This window comes from Ovis canadensis, chromosome X (genome assembly GCF_042477335.2).
Source record: "Ovis canadensis isolate MfBH-ARS-UI-01 breed Bighorn chromosome X, ARS-UI_OviCan_v2, whole genome shotgun sequence".
NCBI lineage: Eukaryota > Metazoa > Chordata > Mammalia > Artiodactyla > Bovidae > Ovis > Ovis canadensis.
Window position 1 is genome coordinate 54085360 of NC_091727.1, and position 15588 is coordinate 54100947.

At 45.3% G+C, this 15588-nt stretch overlaps 1 long non-coding RNA gene across 2 annotated transcripts; it reads left to right on the top strand.

Annotated features, from left to right (window-relative positions):
- Positions 1-9691: 9691 nt before the first annotated feature.
- LOC138930236 (uncharacterized) lies at positions 9692-15349 on the top strand. 2 transcript variants are annotated; one of them, XR_011446138.1, is made up of 4 exons: positions 9692-10121; positions 13731-13877; positions 14065-14191; positions 14833-15349. It is a non-coding gene; the product is annotated as an uncharacterized lncRNA (long non-coding RNA). The 2 variants fall into 2 exon arrangements; XR_011446137.1 differs by having other exon boundaries at positions 14107-14191.
- Positions 15350-15588: the final 239 nt, after the last annotated feature.

A 15588-nucleotide genomic window follows, 5' to 3' on the forward strand; every position in this document is an offset into this window, starting at 1 on the left:
ATTCAGCCAGTCTTTGTCTTTTGGTTGGGGCATTCAACACATTTACATTTAAGGTAATTATTGATAAGGATGATCCCATTGCCATTTCCTTTATTATTTGGGGTTCGAGTTTATACACCCTTTCTGTGTTTCCTGTCTAGAGAAGATCCTTTAGCATTTGTTGGAGAGCTGGATTAGTGGTGCTGAATTCTCTCAGCTTTTGCTTGTCTGTAAAGCTTTTGATTTCTCCTTCATATTTGAATGAGATCTTTGCTGGGTACAGTCATCTGGGCTGTAGGGTTTTTTCTTTCATCACTTTCAGTATGCCTTGCCATTCCCTTCTTGCCTGAAGATTTGCTATTGAAAGATGAGCTGCTTTCCTTATGGCAATCCCCTTGCATGTTATTTGTTGTTTTTCCCTTGCTGCTATTAATACTTGTTCTTTGTGTTTGATCTTTGTTAATTTGATTGATATGTATCTTGGGGTATTTCTCCTTGGGTTTATCCTGTTTGGGACTCTCTGGGTTTCTTGGACTTGGGTGATTATTTCCTTTCCCGTTTTAGGGAAGTTTTCAACTATTATTTCCTGAAATATTTTCTCATGGTTTTTCTTTTAGTCTTCTTCTTCTGGGGCTCCTATGATTCGAATGTTGGGGCGTTTGACATTGTCCTTGAGGTCTCTAAGGTTGTCCTCATTTCTTTTAATTCTTTTTTTCATTTATTCCTCTCTGTTTCATTTATTTCTACCATTCTATCTTCTACCTCACTTATCCTATATTCTGCCTCTGTTATTCTCCTGTTGCTTCCCTCCAGAGTGTTTTTGATCTCATTTATTGCATTCTTGATTATATATTGACGCTTTTTTATTTCTTCTAGGTCCTTGTTAAAGATTTCTTGCATCTTCTTGATCCTTGTCTCCAGGCTATTTATCTGTAACTCCATTTTGTTTTCAAGATTTGGGATCATTTTCACTATCATTATTCAGAATTCTTTTATAAGGTGGATTCCCTATCTCTTCCTCTTTTGTTTGGTCTGGTGGGCATTTATCCTGTTCCTTTACCTGCTGGGTATTTCTCTGCCTTTTCATCTTGTTTAGATTTCTGTGTTTGGAGTGGCCTTTCTGTATTCTGGCAGTTTGTGTTTCCTCTTTATTGTGGAGGTTCCTCGCTGTGGGTGGGGTTGGATGGATGGCTTGTCAAGGTTTCCTGGTTAGGGAAGCTTGTGTCAGTGTTCTGGTGGGTGGAGCTGGATTTCTTCTCTCTGGAGTGCACTGAAGTGTCCAGTAATGAGTTTTGAGATGTCAGGGGTTTGGTGTGACTTTGGGCAGCCTGTATATTGAAGCTCAGGGCTATGTTCCTTTGTTGCTGGAGAATTTGCCTGGTATGTCCTGCTCTGGAACTTGTTGGCCCTTGTGTGGTGCTTGGTTTCAGTGTAGGTATGGAGGCGTTTGAGGAGCTCCTATCAATGAATGTTCCCTGGAGTCAGGAGTTCTCTGATGTTCTCAGGATTTGGACTTAAGCCTCCTGCCTCTGGTTTCCAGTCTTATTCTTACAGTAGCCTCAAGACTTCTCCATCTATACAGCACCGATGGTAAAACATCTAGGTTAATGATGAAAAGTGTCTCCATAGTGAGGGACACCCGTAGAGGTTCACAGAGTTACATGGAGAAGAGAAGAGGGGGGAGGGAGATAGTGGTCACCAGGAGGATAAGAGGAGAAATCAAAAGGAGCGAGAGCAAGCTAGCCAGGAATCATTTGCCTATGTGCTCTCCACTGTCTGGATCCCTCAGAGATGTTCACGGAGTTACACAGAGAAGAGAAGAGTGAGGGAGGACACAGAGGTTGCCAGGAGGATAAAAGGGGGAATAAACAGGAGACAGATCTAGCCAATAATCAGTCCCCTAAGTGTTCTCCACAGCCCAGAACACACAAAGAGATTCACAGAGTTGGGTAGAGAAGAGCAGGGGGAGGGAGGAGATAGAGCCGACCTGGTGGAGAAAAAGGAGAGTCCAACGGGGGAGAGAGCAATCCAGCCAGTAATCTAAATCCCAAGTAAAAACGGGTACTGAAGATTGGGTTCTTAAAGGTACAAAATTGATAAGAAATACCCAAGTCAAAGATTAAAAATCTAGAGTAGAGGTTAGAGTCTCAAAAATACAATATTGAAGAAAAAAAACAAAGTCACAAAAATTATAATATATATATATATATATATGAAAGAAAGAAAGTGAAAGTGAAGTCGCTCAGTCGTGTCCGACTCTTTGTGACCTCATGGACTGTAGCCTACCAGGCTCCTCCCTCCATGGGATTCTCCAGGCAAGAGTACTGGAGTGGGTTGCCATTTCCTTCTCCAGGGGATCTTCCCAACCCAGGGATAGAACCCGGGTCTCCCACATTCCAGGCAGACGCTTTAACATCTGAGCCACCAGGGAAGCCCATATATATATGAAGTTTGCTTTAAAAATAGGATCTTTTTTTTTTCAAAGTAATAGTAGGTTGTAAAAATGAAAATTAAAGAATAATAGAAGACTTAAAATTTTTTAAAAAATTAAAAATGATAATGGTAAAAATATATTTAGGTCATTCTCTGGTGTTGTTGTGGACAGTGTGGGGTCAGTTCATTTTCAGATAGTTCCTTGATCTGGCTTATACTTCTCAAGATCTATAAAAACCTACAGGGTTTTAATCTATTTCACCTGTCACTTCCAAAGTGGTTCCCTCTGTTTATTTCAGCTTCTTCTGTGTATTGGCCTCTGCAGTGTCTAATTTCCGCCCTGACACAAGGTGGTGATCCCTTTTCTAGGCTTACTTGTTCAGTCGTGCTGTGGGGAGGGAAGAACACTGCAAACAAATACCACTGGCCTGTGTGGGGAGTGTGCGCAGTGTCTAGGCCACACTGGGTTTGCCCCTGCTCATGGCGTGTGTGCTTTCCCAGTCTACACTGTTCAGGCTCTAGGCTGCTCTGCCAGGAACTGTCTGAGGTGGGCCCTGGGTTGCATGCACGTCCCAGGTCTAAGCCGCTCAGGTTCCAGTTCTCAGGTACTTCACAAAGGCGTACTATGTTTTGTACCCTTCCCTGGTCCGAGCAACTCAGGTGACCAGGTGCCTGGCGAGCACAGTCGCCCCCAGTTGAGGGCTGCATCTTATCGCCTCCCCCTTCCCACCTGCTCAGTTTTCTGGGTGTACAACCAGCGTGCCTTCTCAGATATGCCCTGTGTCTCTTCTGGGGAGCTGATATCTGGCTGCGACCCTCCCGGTGGATGTCCACCATCCAAAATCCCAAGAAGTCTTGGTTAGCAAGAAAGCCTGCTTACAGTTTGGTAGATGATGTCTCTCTAGGGCAGCGATTGCCCCCTTCCGGGTCTGGTTGCCCTCGCCTGCCTGTCTCCGGCAGGGCATGTGCCGGTCCGCAGCCAGCTAGCTCTGCTCAGTCCTTTGTTCCGTGAGCGGGCCTGGCCGTGTCTTAGGTTAGGGCTCGCACGGGATAGCTAGCCCACACTTTGGGTTGCTATCTCAAGTTAGTTCCCTCAGATTGCCCTCAGGGCATTCAGGCCTGCTCCTTACCCTAAGCAATGCAGCCCGTGCTTCCCTGAACAGTTCCCCCTTGCTAGTGGCGGATGTGAGCGTCTGCGCTGCTTCTCCGCTGGGAGTTGCCATTAGGCATGTAATCTGTGGGGTTTAATTATTTATTTATTTTTCCTCCCGGTTACGTTGCCCTCTGTGGTTCCAAGGCTTGCCACAGACTCCTCGATGGGAGTGTTTCCTGGTGTTCGGAAAATTCATTTTTAAGACTTCCTTCCTGGGATGGATCTCTGTCCCTACCTCATTTGTCTCTCGTTTTATCTTTTATATTTTGTCTTACCTTCTTTCTAAGACAATGGGCTGCCTTTCTGGGTGCCTGATGTCCCCTGCCAGCATTCAGAAGTTGTTCTGTGGAATTTGCTCAGCATTCAAATGTTCTTTCCATGAATTTGTGGGGGAGAAAGTGGTCTCCCCGTCCTATTCCTTCACCATCTGAGGACCGCCCTCCCCAATTCCTTACACTTGATGAATAGAGTGAGACTGGTGGAGACATAACTGGGGCTGGGGTTGGTTGCAAAGCCTCTCTGATGTGGCAGAGTGCCTCCCCGCAGGGGAAGTTAAAGTCCTGCTTGGTGTTGCCTCTGGAGCAACCCTTCCCTACCAGGGGACTCCAGTTTCTTGGCTGCAAGGCAGCTCCTCCTAAGGCGCACACACAAAGGGGCTTAGGACCTTTCAGGGTGGCTTTGCCCTGCTGGGTACCTGTGTTTCACAAGTGCACAGGAGACAGGGACAATGGTGGCTCTCCTCTCATGGAACAAGATCTGCATCTCAGTAACTGAAACACTAGCCACACTTGTGGTTTGTTGTTGTGAGTGCAGAGAAGACTGGCTTTGCACTCAAGAGAAACTAGGGCATGACACCCAGATCCAGCTTTACTGCATCAGCCACCTAAGCTCTCTCAGCTTGTTTCCTTGTCTGTGAGAAGGCTGGGGTTCATCTTTACCCCCTGGGTCTGTGGGGAATAAAACCCCACATGCCTGGCTCCCACAAGCTCCATAAGTAGGCTCCAGGTGAGTCATTTACACTGCACCCTGTATTACGGACACGTCAGTGGGGAGGGAGGCATGCCAGAGCCCCTGGGAGTCTACTCCATCCTCTGGCTGGGGTGGGGGTTGCGGTGGGGGTGGTGGAACTGGTGTCCTGTCCAACTATTTAATTGGCTTTACATAGCACAGGCACACACTTCATTTCATATTTAGGGGTGTTCTGCTCAGAGGGGTTGTAGTGAAGGAAGTCAGTCATCACAGTTGAATCTGTAGCAGGTAGAGGCAGCAGTGGGGTTGCTCCCTCCACTGGCCATCACAGGAACTGGCAGTTCCCTCCATGGGTTGATGGCACCAGGTGGAGACACCTGAGGAGTTGCAAGAAGGTGTGGTGACATTCCCTAGGAGGGTCCCCATAGAGCTGGCAGCTCCTCCTTGCCTCCCTGATGACCACAGGAACTAGTAAATCAAACCCCTGCATAGGGAGGACGTGTTAATGTACTTCATCTTGTCCTAACAGGAACTCAACATTATAGAGTGAGAGAGAGTGAAAATCTCAGCAAAACATAGTGTATGGGTAGGGCGGTTCAAGTCCTGTTCCATGTACTGGGTCACAGACAGCGTAAAGTGACATTTTGAAATTTCCATGCTTCGGCTTATCCCTCCTCACTGTGAAGCAGGTGGTCACCCTGGATCCCTTTATGCTTCCAACACTGTGACCAAATTCAAAAGGCCATATTCAAACACAACAATGGGCCCATATAAAGCAAGAGGAGAGCTTTTCTGTCTGTATCCTATTCTTAGCAAGGAAGCCTTTCCCAGACAAACTCTGCCATCAGATTGCATTTCTCATCAGCTCATCGTGCAGCAGGGATTCATAGTGAAATCTCCACCACCTTCCATTTAGTAAAAATATCAGATCTCAGGTACTCCCCAGGAAAAATGGAAATTGCTCTACCGAGCCTGACAGCTGAACCTAAGAAGGAATCAGGCAGACGAGGAGGGAGGAAGGGCATGTTATGATGGAGGCAGAGGCAGGAGTGAGATTGTAAAGTCGGTGGGTGGGGAGGGGGTGATAGGGGGCGGGAGGCAGCTAGGGAGTATGAGTGTGAGGACACCAGCCATGTGATGAACAGAGAGCGGTCTGGGTGGCTGGAAGATCAAGTGGGGCATGGAGCACAAGGAGGGTGTCTGGTGAAGATCGGGCATTTGGGAGCAGACAAGTCCTGCTGCACCTCGTCTAGGAGGCTGGACAGTATCCTAAGAGCAGCAGGCAGCCCATACAGAATTTTGAGTAGGGGTTTCATGCCCAGATTGCACTGAAGAAAGCTTCCCTTCCTCAGGCAGCAGGACAGACCATGTGTTGGAAAGCATTAGGATTGCTGGTACTTGTCAAGGAGAGAGACGAGGGTGACCTGGCCTAGGGAACTCACTGTGCTGATGGAGAAAAGGAACAGAATCTTACTTAGACTTAGGAGGCAGAGAGGTGAGGCTTGATGATTGAGAGTGTGGTGAGAGAGAGGCAGCAGGCAAGGATGGCTTTAAGCATCTCTGGCCTAAGCAGCTGGGGAGAAGGCTGCCTTGCACTGAGTCAGGGAACAAAAGGAGGTGCGGCTGTGCGGGGAGCAGGGGGATGGGTGCAGTTTGGACATGTGGAATATTCCTTGCCTGGGGGACTCAAACACGGACTATCAGAGCGACTTGGGGGAGCTGACCTAACTTCTCTGTGCCCATGATGCCTCATCTGTGATAGGAGGAATGAGACTAATAATAAAGAAAAAGACGAATTTCCTGTTTCATTGCTTTAGTCTAGGAGAATATTCTTTTACAAAGAAGGGCTGTCTTACTGTCAGGTATTCCATGAGTAAAATGGGAATGTATCTGCTTATCCATATATCCACTTGCTTTTAGATATCTGCTTTGTGTATTTTCACCATGTGGTCTGTATTGTCAAGTGTAAATAAAAATAAACTCAAAGGAACAAGGGTTTGTTGTCACATGCATGCAGAACGGCAGTCCATCAGCCTGTCTCTCAGAGAAACAGCCCCCTTTGGAACCTCCTGTAGCTCCTCACTCCCTCCAGGGGGTGGGTAGAGGCCTGTGGGACCCAGTGTGTCTTACACTTCTCTTCCCAGTGAAAGCATCTCCGGTGTCCCGGAAGTTGCCTAGACCTTGTCGAGTGCAGTTTCCCTGCAGCCCTGTCAGTGACTAGGGGAGTCTGTAGTCAGGAAGAGAGTGCTGAGCCTGATGTGTGGATCTGGAAACCATCACTGTGTGGTGCTGAGCTGGGAGGTGATGAAGCCACAGATACCTAGATTTGAATCAAGGTCCCACCACTTACTTCTTCTGTGACCTTGGGCAAGTTACTTACACCCTCCGTGACTCAGTTTCCTCATTGAAGAGGATGATGATCCTATTCTGTGATAATGACTCGTTTTTGCTGCTTTCATTTAGATTAGCAAAAAACCAAACCTTTTGAAAATTATACAGTGATGTTCAATTGTTGATTACTTCCAGAGTAAAAACAGAACCTGTCAACAAAAACATGAAAAGATGCTCAACCTCATTCATTGTGAGAGAAATCCAAATCAGAACCACAATTAGGTATCTTGTCACAGCGGTCAGAACGGTCATCATCAGAAAGTGACACACAATAAATGTTGGAGTGGATGTGGAGAAAAGGGAATCCTCCTATACTCTTTGTGACAATGAAAGTTGATACAGCCACTGTGGAGAACACTATGGAGATTTCTTTTAAAACTGGGAATAAAACTACCATGTGCTGTGCTGTGCTTAGCTGCTCAGCTGTGTCCGACTCTTTGCAACCCCATGGACTGTAGCCCACCAGGCTACTCTGCCCATGGGGATTCCCCAGGCAAGAATACCGAGGTGGGTTGTCATGCCCTCCTCCAGGGATCTTCCCAACCCAGGGACTGAAGTCAGTCTCCCGCAGTGCAGGCAGATCCGTCATTGTCTGAGCCACCAGGGAAGCCCATAAATACTGGAGTGACTGGCCTATCCCTTCTCCAGGGGGTCTTCCCGACCCAGGATTTGAACTGGGTTCTCCCACACTGCACATGGATTCTTTACCAGCTGAGCTGCCAGGGAAGCCCATAAAACTACCATATGACTCAGAAATCACACTATTGGGCATATGCCCTGAGAAAACTATAATTCAGAAAGACACATGCACCCAGCTGTTCCTTGCACCAGTATCTACAATATCCACGACATGGAAGAAATGTAGATGTCTGTCAATGAATGGATAAAGATGTTGTAGTACATGTATACAACGGAATACTAATCAGTTATAAGAGGAAACAAATTTGAGTCATTTCTAGTGAATTGGATGAAGCTAGAGCCTGGTATACAGAGTGAAATAAATCAGAAAGAGAAAAACAAATACACATATATGTGAAATTTAGAAAAACAGTACTGATGAACCTATTAGCAGGGCAAGATTAGAGTCTCAGACATGGACAAGAAAATTATGGACACAGCAGGCAAGGAGAGGACGGATTGAATTGAGAGAGTGGCACTGAAATATACAGATTACCATGTGTAAAACAGATAGCTAGCGGCAAGCTTCTGTATAGCACAGGAAGCTCAGTTTGGTGCTCTGTAATGAGCTAGAGCAGACAAAGCAATGGCATCCCACTCCAGTACTATTGCCTGGAGAATCCCATGGACAGGGGAGCCTGATAGGCTGCAGTCCATGGGGTCGCTAAGAGTCGGGCACGAGTGAGGGACTTGGCTTTCACTTTTCACTTTCATGCATTGGAGAAGGAAATGGCAACCCACTCCAGTGTTCTTGCCTGGAGAATCCCAGGGACGGGGGAGCCTGGTGGGCTGCCATCTATGGGGTCGCACAGAGTCGGCCACGACTGAAGTGGCTTAGCAGCAGCAGCAGCAATAACCTAGAGGGCTGGGGTTGGGGGGTGGAAGAGAAGTTCAAGAGGGAGGGGATATATGTATATATTTATAGGTGATTCACCCTTGTCCTACAGCAAAAGTTAGCACAACATTTAAAGCAATTATAATCCAATTTTAAAAGGTGAGGGGTGTTCGAACCTCTCTGCATTTATACTTGTCTACTGGGACCGGCATGAAAGATGCTCATATTTACCGTGCTGACAAAGTTCAACTTCACCTGAGCTGTTAAGAAAAGCCACAGTAAAGAAGTCTCTGCAGACTTTCATGTCCCCAAAATGATTTAATGCAAAGTACCACCCTTCCCTGTCTGACTTCGGTAAGACTCATCCAAAGTATCCAGTGACTCCTGAGTTTACGGACTACAAGGTCAAGTACAGACCTTCCTCCTTGTCAGTAAAGGGCAGACACAGACCATCCAACTCCTTGTTTTCTGTCTCATGATGGAATGGAGATTAAAAGTCAGTTCTCCTGAAACTAGCTAGTCACAAAGATAATCATTTCCTCTTCTGTCGACGAGATTTCCCCCTAAATGTTTTCCCACCTGCAAAGGTCCACACTCTCACTTCTCTACTACTCTCTGTGGAATGAAGTACAGTGCAAAACCACCTTGCTGGCAGTCTGATCTTCAGGTCTGTGGTGCTCTCCCAATTGCAATCGGTAGAAATACAGCCAGTGTTTCTAATAGTTTGCTTTTACTCTTTCCTAGTGTGTTACTAGTAACAATTGGTAGAAAAACATGCAAGTGACAGGAGCTGCTCCTCACGTTGACAGGCGACAACACAAACTACCAGGCATCAGGGAGAGGCCCCCGCCTTCCGATCCCAAGAGGCGACCATCACCAGCTGTCATCTGTGTGGAAGGAAACGTCCTGCGACTCTGGCAAGGATGGTCCCTCCGAGCCTCCAAGCTGCTGAGAGAGGACCTCCGGGCACGCAGTCGAGAGGACCCGGCACTAACTCCTCTTCTCCGAATCCCCTGGCCCTACTGCCATCGTCCCCGTGGAGGAACCTACTTGTCTTCAGGCCATTCCAGGCTCCCTCTCAATCCACTACAACCCAGGGAATACACAGGAAGGTCCTTCTACAAGGAAGGAAGGGGTAAATGTCCCATCTTTGTGACGTCAACACCAGGCCCGCCAACTCCTCACCCCTGAAGGGCGGCTAGGCTCTAGGACGCTGGAGGACTCCTCTCTGTGGTCTTTAACCCTTCTAGTCCACACACACTGAGGATGGGAGGCCGACCGCCTCCCACTCCCGTTATGCCGGGTAATATAATTCCCTTAAAGTCTCCTTGGAGAAAAGTTATGACCAACGTAGACCGCATTTGAAAAGCAGAGACATTACTTTGCCAACAAAGGTCTGTCTAGTCAAGGCTATGGTTTTTCCAGTGGTCATGTATGGATGTGAGAGTTGGACTATAAAGAAAGCCGAGTGCCAAAGAATTGATGCTTTTGAACTGTGGTGTTGGAGAAGACTCTTGAGAGTCCCTTGGTCTGCAAGGATATACAACCAGTCCATCCTAAAGAAAATCAGTCCTGAATATTCATTAGAAGGACTGATACTGAAGCTGAAATCCCAATACTTTGAACACCTGATGTGAAGAACTGACTCACTGGAAAAGACCCTGATGCTGGGAAAGATTGAAGGTAGGAGGAGAAGGGGCCAACAGAGGATGAGATGGTTGGATGGTATCACTGACTCAGTGGACATGAGTTTGAGTAAGCTCTGGGAGGTGGTGATGGACAGGGAGGCCTGGCATGCTGCAGTCCATGGGGTCACAAAGAGTTGGACAGCACTGAGCAACTGAACTGAACTGAACTGAACTGAAAGGCTATTGGTCAAGTATCCAAGTACCTTACTAGCCCGCCATCTCGTGGCTAACATCTGAAAAATGGGGCACCAGATCCAAGCTAAGATGACTTTTACTTTATTCACCACAGTGGGGAAGCAGTACCCTGAGAGACATCACCTCCCAAACAGAATCTCTGGCCAATGGGCTGTCTCTCTAGCTTTACTCATCTCAAGCAAAATCTGTTCCCTGGCCTCAGAAGCCATGTAAGATAATGAAGGACACTTGAGGAAGTGGTGATTTAAAGAGAGATTTGGCTGATATATATATATTTTTTCATTTGGGCCCAGTGACTGCAGGGAATGAAATGGGGTGGGGTGGTGAAGGAAATGAGATGAGGAATTTATTGCCCCAGCCACCTCCCTGCCCCCAGGTAGCCGACTTCTATAGATCTAACTGGTATTAATGCCTTTGTGTATAGGCTCACTATTAACAGCACGTGTGTAGTATGAGAAACTTGGTGGGCAGAGCAGATAGCATGGCCAAATATTCATTTCTCAGGGTGGATGGAGGGAGAAGAGAGGAAAGAATGTTGATCCATGGTTTACTTGTGAGTCAGTTTCTAAAATCTCAGTATTTCTTCACAAGGTGTGTGTGAATTCTTTTCTTTATCTGAAAATTGGCTTTCTAGGTGATGAAATATCATTGTGAGAGACTCCTTGTGACATGTGAAAAGTGGTTGGGAATGTATTGGGTTAAGGTCATTTTCCAAATGTTTCACACTAAGTGTTTGTTTAAGGGGACAGCAGTGGCCCTAAAGAACTGAACTAAGTGGTTGAAATACAGGATCAGTTACTGAAATGTGAAGAGACTCTTTCTGGAATGTGTGTTCATCCTAGCCTGTGGTCACAGGCCACTCATAGGATTTGAACCGTGTCTTCCTAATGTGTTTCGTTTCCTGCCCTTGAATGTGCCGGAGGCTGCAGTTCCAGCTACTAAAGTTCCGAAGTAAGTTCTCTGAGAAAAGTAGTTTCTAGAAATGAGCAGTGCCTGGGAAGCTGCTCTAAAGTTTTAATATAGCCTGTGATGTAATTTTTGTTAGCTTCACCCAAGATATGATTATTCAAAGAATATAGAGATGCACCTACTTCAGTATCTACCATTGGAGTTTTCAAATGAACACACAGTAAGATCGGCCTGGTTTTCTTTCTTGTTTCTTTCTTTATTGTTGGCTGCACTGAGTCTTCGTTGCTGCGCGAGGGCTTTCTCTAGCTGTGGAGAAGCAGCACTACTCTAGCGGTGGTGCACGGGCTTCTCATTGCGGAGACTTTCTCGTCGCGGAGCATGAGCTCTAGGCTCGTGGCTCCAGTGGTTGGAGAAGGCAGGTTCAGGAGCTGTGACACACAGTCTTAGTTGCTCTGTGGCGCGTGGAAACTGCCTGGACCAGGGACTGAACGCTGGCTTATTTCATTGCCAGGTGGATTCTTTTTTAAAAATTATTAATTTATTTTAATTGGAGAATAATTCTTTACAATTTTTCATGGTTTTTGCCATATATCAACATGAATCGGCCACAGTTATGTATGTGTCCCCTCCATTTCCAAACTGGGGGTCCCACCTCCCTCCCCACCCTATCCCTCTGGGTTGTCCCAGAGCACCGGCTTTGGGTGCCCTGCTTCATGCCTTGGACTTGTTCTGGTCATCTATTTTACAGGTGGTAATGTATCTGTTTCAATGCTATTCACTCGAATCATCCCACCCTCCCCTTTCCCCACTGAGTTGAAAAGTCTGTTGTATAGGTCTCTGTCTTCTTTGCTACCCTGCATGTAGAATCGTTGCTACCGCCTTTCTAAATTCCATATATATGCATTAATATAAGTATTTGTCTTTCTCTTTCTTCCTTACTTCTCTCTGTATAACAGGCTCCAGGTTCATCCACCTCATTAGAACTGATTCAGGTGTGTTCCTTTTTAATAGCAGGGTAATATTCCGTTGTGTATATTTACCACAACTTCCTTATCCATTCATCTGCTGATAGACAGCTAGGGTGCTTCAATGTCCTAACTACTGTAAATAGCGCTGCAGTAAACATTGGGGTACATATGTCTCTTTCAAATCTGGTTTCCTTGGGGTGTATGCCCAGCAGTGGGTCGTATGGCAGTTCTATTCCCAGTTTTTTAAGGAATCTGCACACTGTTCTCCATAGTGGCTATACCAGTTTGCATTCCCATCAACCGTGAAATAATGTTCCCTTTTCTCCCCACCCTCTCCAGCATTTATTGTTTGTAGACATTTTGATGATGGCCATTCTGACCTGTGTGAGATGATACCTCATTGTGGTTTTGATTTGCATTTTTCTAATAATCTGTGATACTGAACATCTTTTCATGTGTTAATTAGCCATCTGTATGTCTTTGGAGCAATGTCTGTTTCGGTCACTTGCCCACTTTTTATTGGGTTGATCATTTTTTCATATCGAGCTGCATGAGCTGCTTGTATATTTTGGAGATTCATTTGTTGTCAGTTGTTTCATTTGCGATTATTTTCTCCTGTTCTGAGGGATGTCTTTTCACCTTGCTTATAGTATCCTTCACTGTTCAAAAGCTTTTAAGTTTAATTAGGTCCCATTTGTTTATTTTTGTTTTTATTTCCATTACTCTTCGAGGTGGATCCTAGAGGATTTTGCTGTGATTTATGTCACAGAGTGTTCTGCCTATGTTTCCCTCTTAAGAGTTTTATAGCTTCTGGTCTTGCATTTAGGTCTTTAATCCATTTTGAGTTTATTTTTGTGTATGGTGTTGGAAAGTCTTCCAGTTTCATTCTTTTACACATAGTTGACCAATTTTTCCAGGACCACAAGTTGTACAGACTGTGTTTTAGCTATTGGATATTTGTGCATCCTTCGTCAAAGATAAGGTGTTCATGGGTGCAGGGATTTATCACTGAACTTTCTGTTTTGTTCCATTGATCTAGATTTCTGTCTCTGTGCCAGTACCATACCATCTTGATGACTGTGGATTTGTAATATAGTCTGAGTCAGGAATGTTGGTTCCTGAAGTTACACACTTCTCTCTCAAGATTGCTTTGGGAATTCGGGGTCTTTGATGTTTCCATACAAACTGAAATTATTTCTTCTAGTTCTGTGAAAAATACCACTGGTAGTTCAGGATACTGATGAATCAATAGATTGCTTTGGGTAGTAGAATCATTTCAATATATTAATTCTTTAATCCAAGAACATGGTATATTTCTCCATCTATTTGTGTTATCTTTGATTTCTTTCACCAGTTTTTTTTTATTTTTTTCTGTATACAGTTCTTTTGTTTCTTTAGGTAAATTTAGTCCTAAGTATTTTATTATTTTTGTTGCAATAGTGAATGGGATTGTTTCCTTAATTTTGCTTTGATTTTTCATTGTTAGTGTATAGGAATGCAAGGGATTTCTGTGCATTAATTTTATATGGCAGGTGGATTCTTAACCACTGGACCACCAGGAAAGTCCTGGCCTGCTTGTCTCTGGGTATGAAGCTTTCTGCGCTCTGACACGTGGCAAATTCCAGTGATCACCACCATGACCAGGAAGAGGCCACGTCCATCACCTTGAAAATACCCAGGTGCTGCCACTTTCTGGTTTCTCCTTCCACACTTGAATTCCTGACAAAACGATCTGTCTGCCTTCACTACATTTTGTCCTTTGCAATTTTAAAAGTCCTTATGTATTCTGAATATAAGACTTTTTTCACACCTGTGATTCACAAACATCTTTCCCCTAATAACTAATAGCTTCCCTTTTCATTACAGGAGACATGAGTGATGAAATCTACTTTTCCTCCCCACCCGCAGAGCTCAATATTGTGTACCCAGCAAGCGCCCATGAGATTCTTCAGAAGTGAAAATAAATTCTGCTGTCTGTCCAGCTGTCTCTCAGGTAGTCCCCAGAGCTATATTTCCCATCTCTGATTCCCTACCTGAATGGGAAAGAAAATAGAACTGTCTAAGGACAGGTGCTGTATCTTTTGCTGAGTTTTTCCTTACACTAGTATTTCCATTATCAACCAAGAAATGACCAGCAGTCTGTTCTCAATATAAATCTGGTCAAATATAGACCAAATGAAAAGTACCTGATTTGTTCCAGGTGCTTTACTTTATAATTGTGTTGTGTCATGATACTGATACAGTATATGAATTGTTTTCTATGTGGCACCCTCCCTTTTCATTTAGCATCTTATTGTAATCACTATGTTATTATACATTTTAAAAAGTTTTGCAGGCTGTTTTACATTCATTTGGGCTTCCCTGGAGGCTCAAATGGTAAAGGATCTGCCAGCAATGTGGGAGACCTCGGTGCAATCCCTGTGAGACCCAGGGTCAATCCCTGGATCAGGAATATGCCCTGGAGAAGGGAATGGCAACCAATTCCAATATTCTTGCTTGGAGGATCCCCATGGACAGAGGAGCCTGGTGGGCTACAGTCCAGGGGGTCTCAAAGAGTCAGACAGGGCTGAGCGACTAACACTTTCACTTTACCCTCATTCCCATTATTTCATTTCATTCTTCTATTGGGGATAGGAAAGCTTCCTGCAAACCAGTGTGCAAACTACAATCTGACAGACTTGAGACCTGGACAGAGGGACACTCCTGGAGGAACCCGGAGAACCTTGACAGCTGATTCTTCCTCTGTGTGCCACAGTTCTCAAAGGCAAAAAATGAGGGCAGTAATACCACCTGCTTCTTGGATGGTGTCCAGCATCAATTACCCAGCAGGATCTTAGCTTAGCACTTGTCCCTGTCATGTTGTTATTGTAGGTGGCTTGGATGGTAAGAGCCTGCAATGCAGGAGGCCCAGGTTCAGTCCCTGGGTTGGGAAGAACCGCTGCAGAAGGAATGGCAACCCACGCCAATATTCTTGAAAGGAGAATCCCATGGGCAGAGGAGCCTGGCAGCCTACACAGTCCAAAGGGTCTTAAGGAATCTGACAGGACAGAACAACTTTCATTTCCACTTAACATGAATATTTTCAAGTCAAAACTCACTGTTATAATAAAGTTCTTTTTAAATAAAGCATTTCCTCTAGGATCAGAAGCAAGACAAGGGAGCTCACTCCCTCCCCTATTATTCAATAGAGCAGCTAGTATTATTTTATTGTAATTTTAAGTGCCAATGGGTTTGTTCAAAGTTTCCACAAAGGGCTGTCTGAAGGGCTCAGATGCAGTTTGAAGCAGCCAAGGAGCGCAGGCAAAGAAAAATATACACTACTTCTTGAGGCAAAAGGCCTCGTCACGTTTTTTCAACGGCGAAGGGCGGGGGAGAAGCGGGATGGCGCTA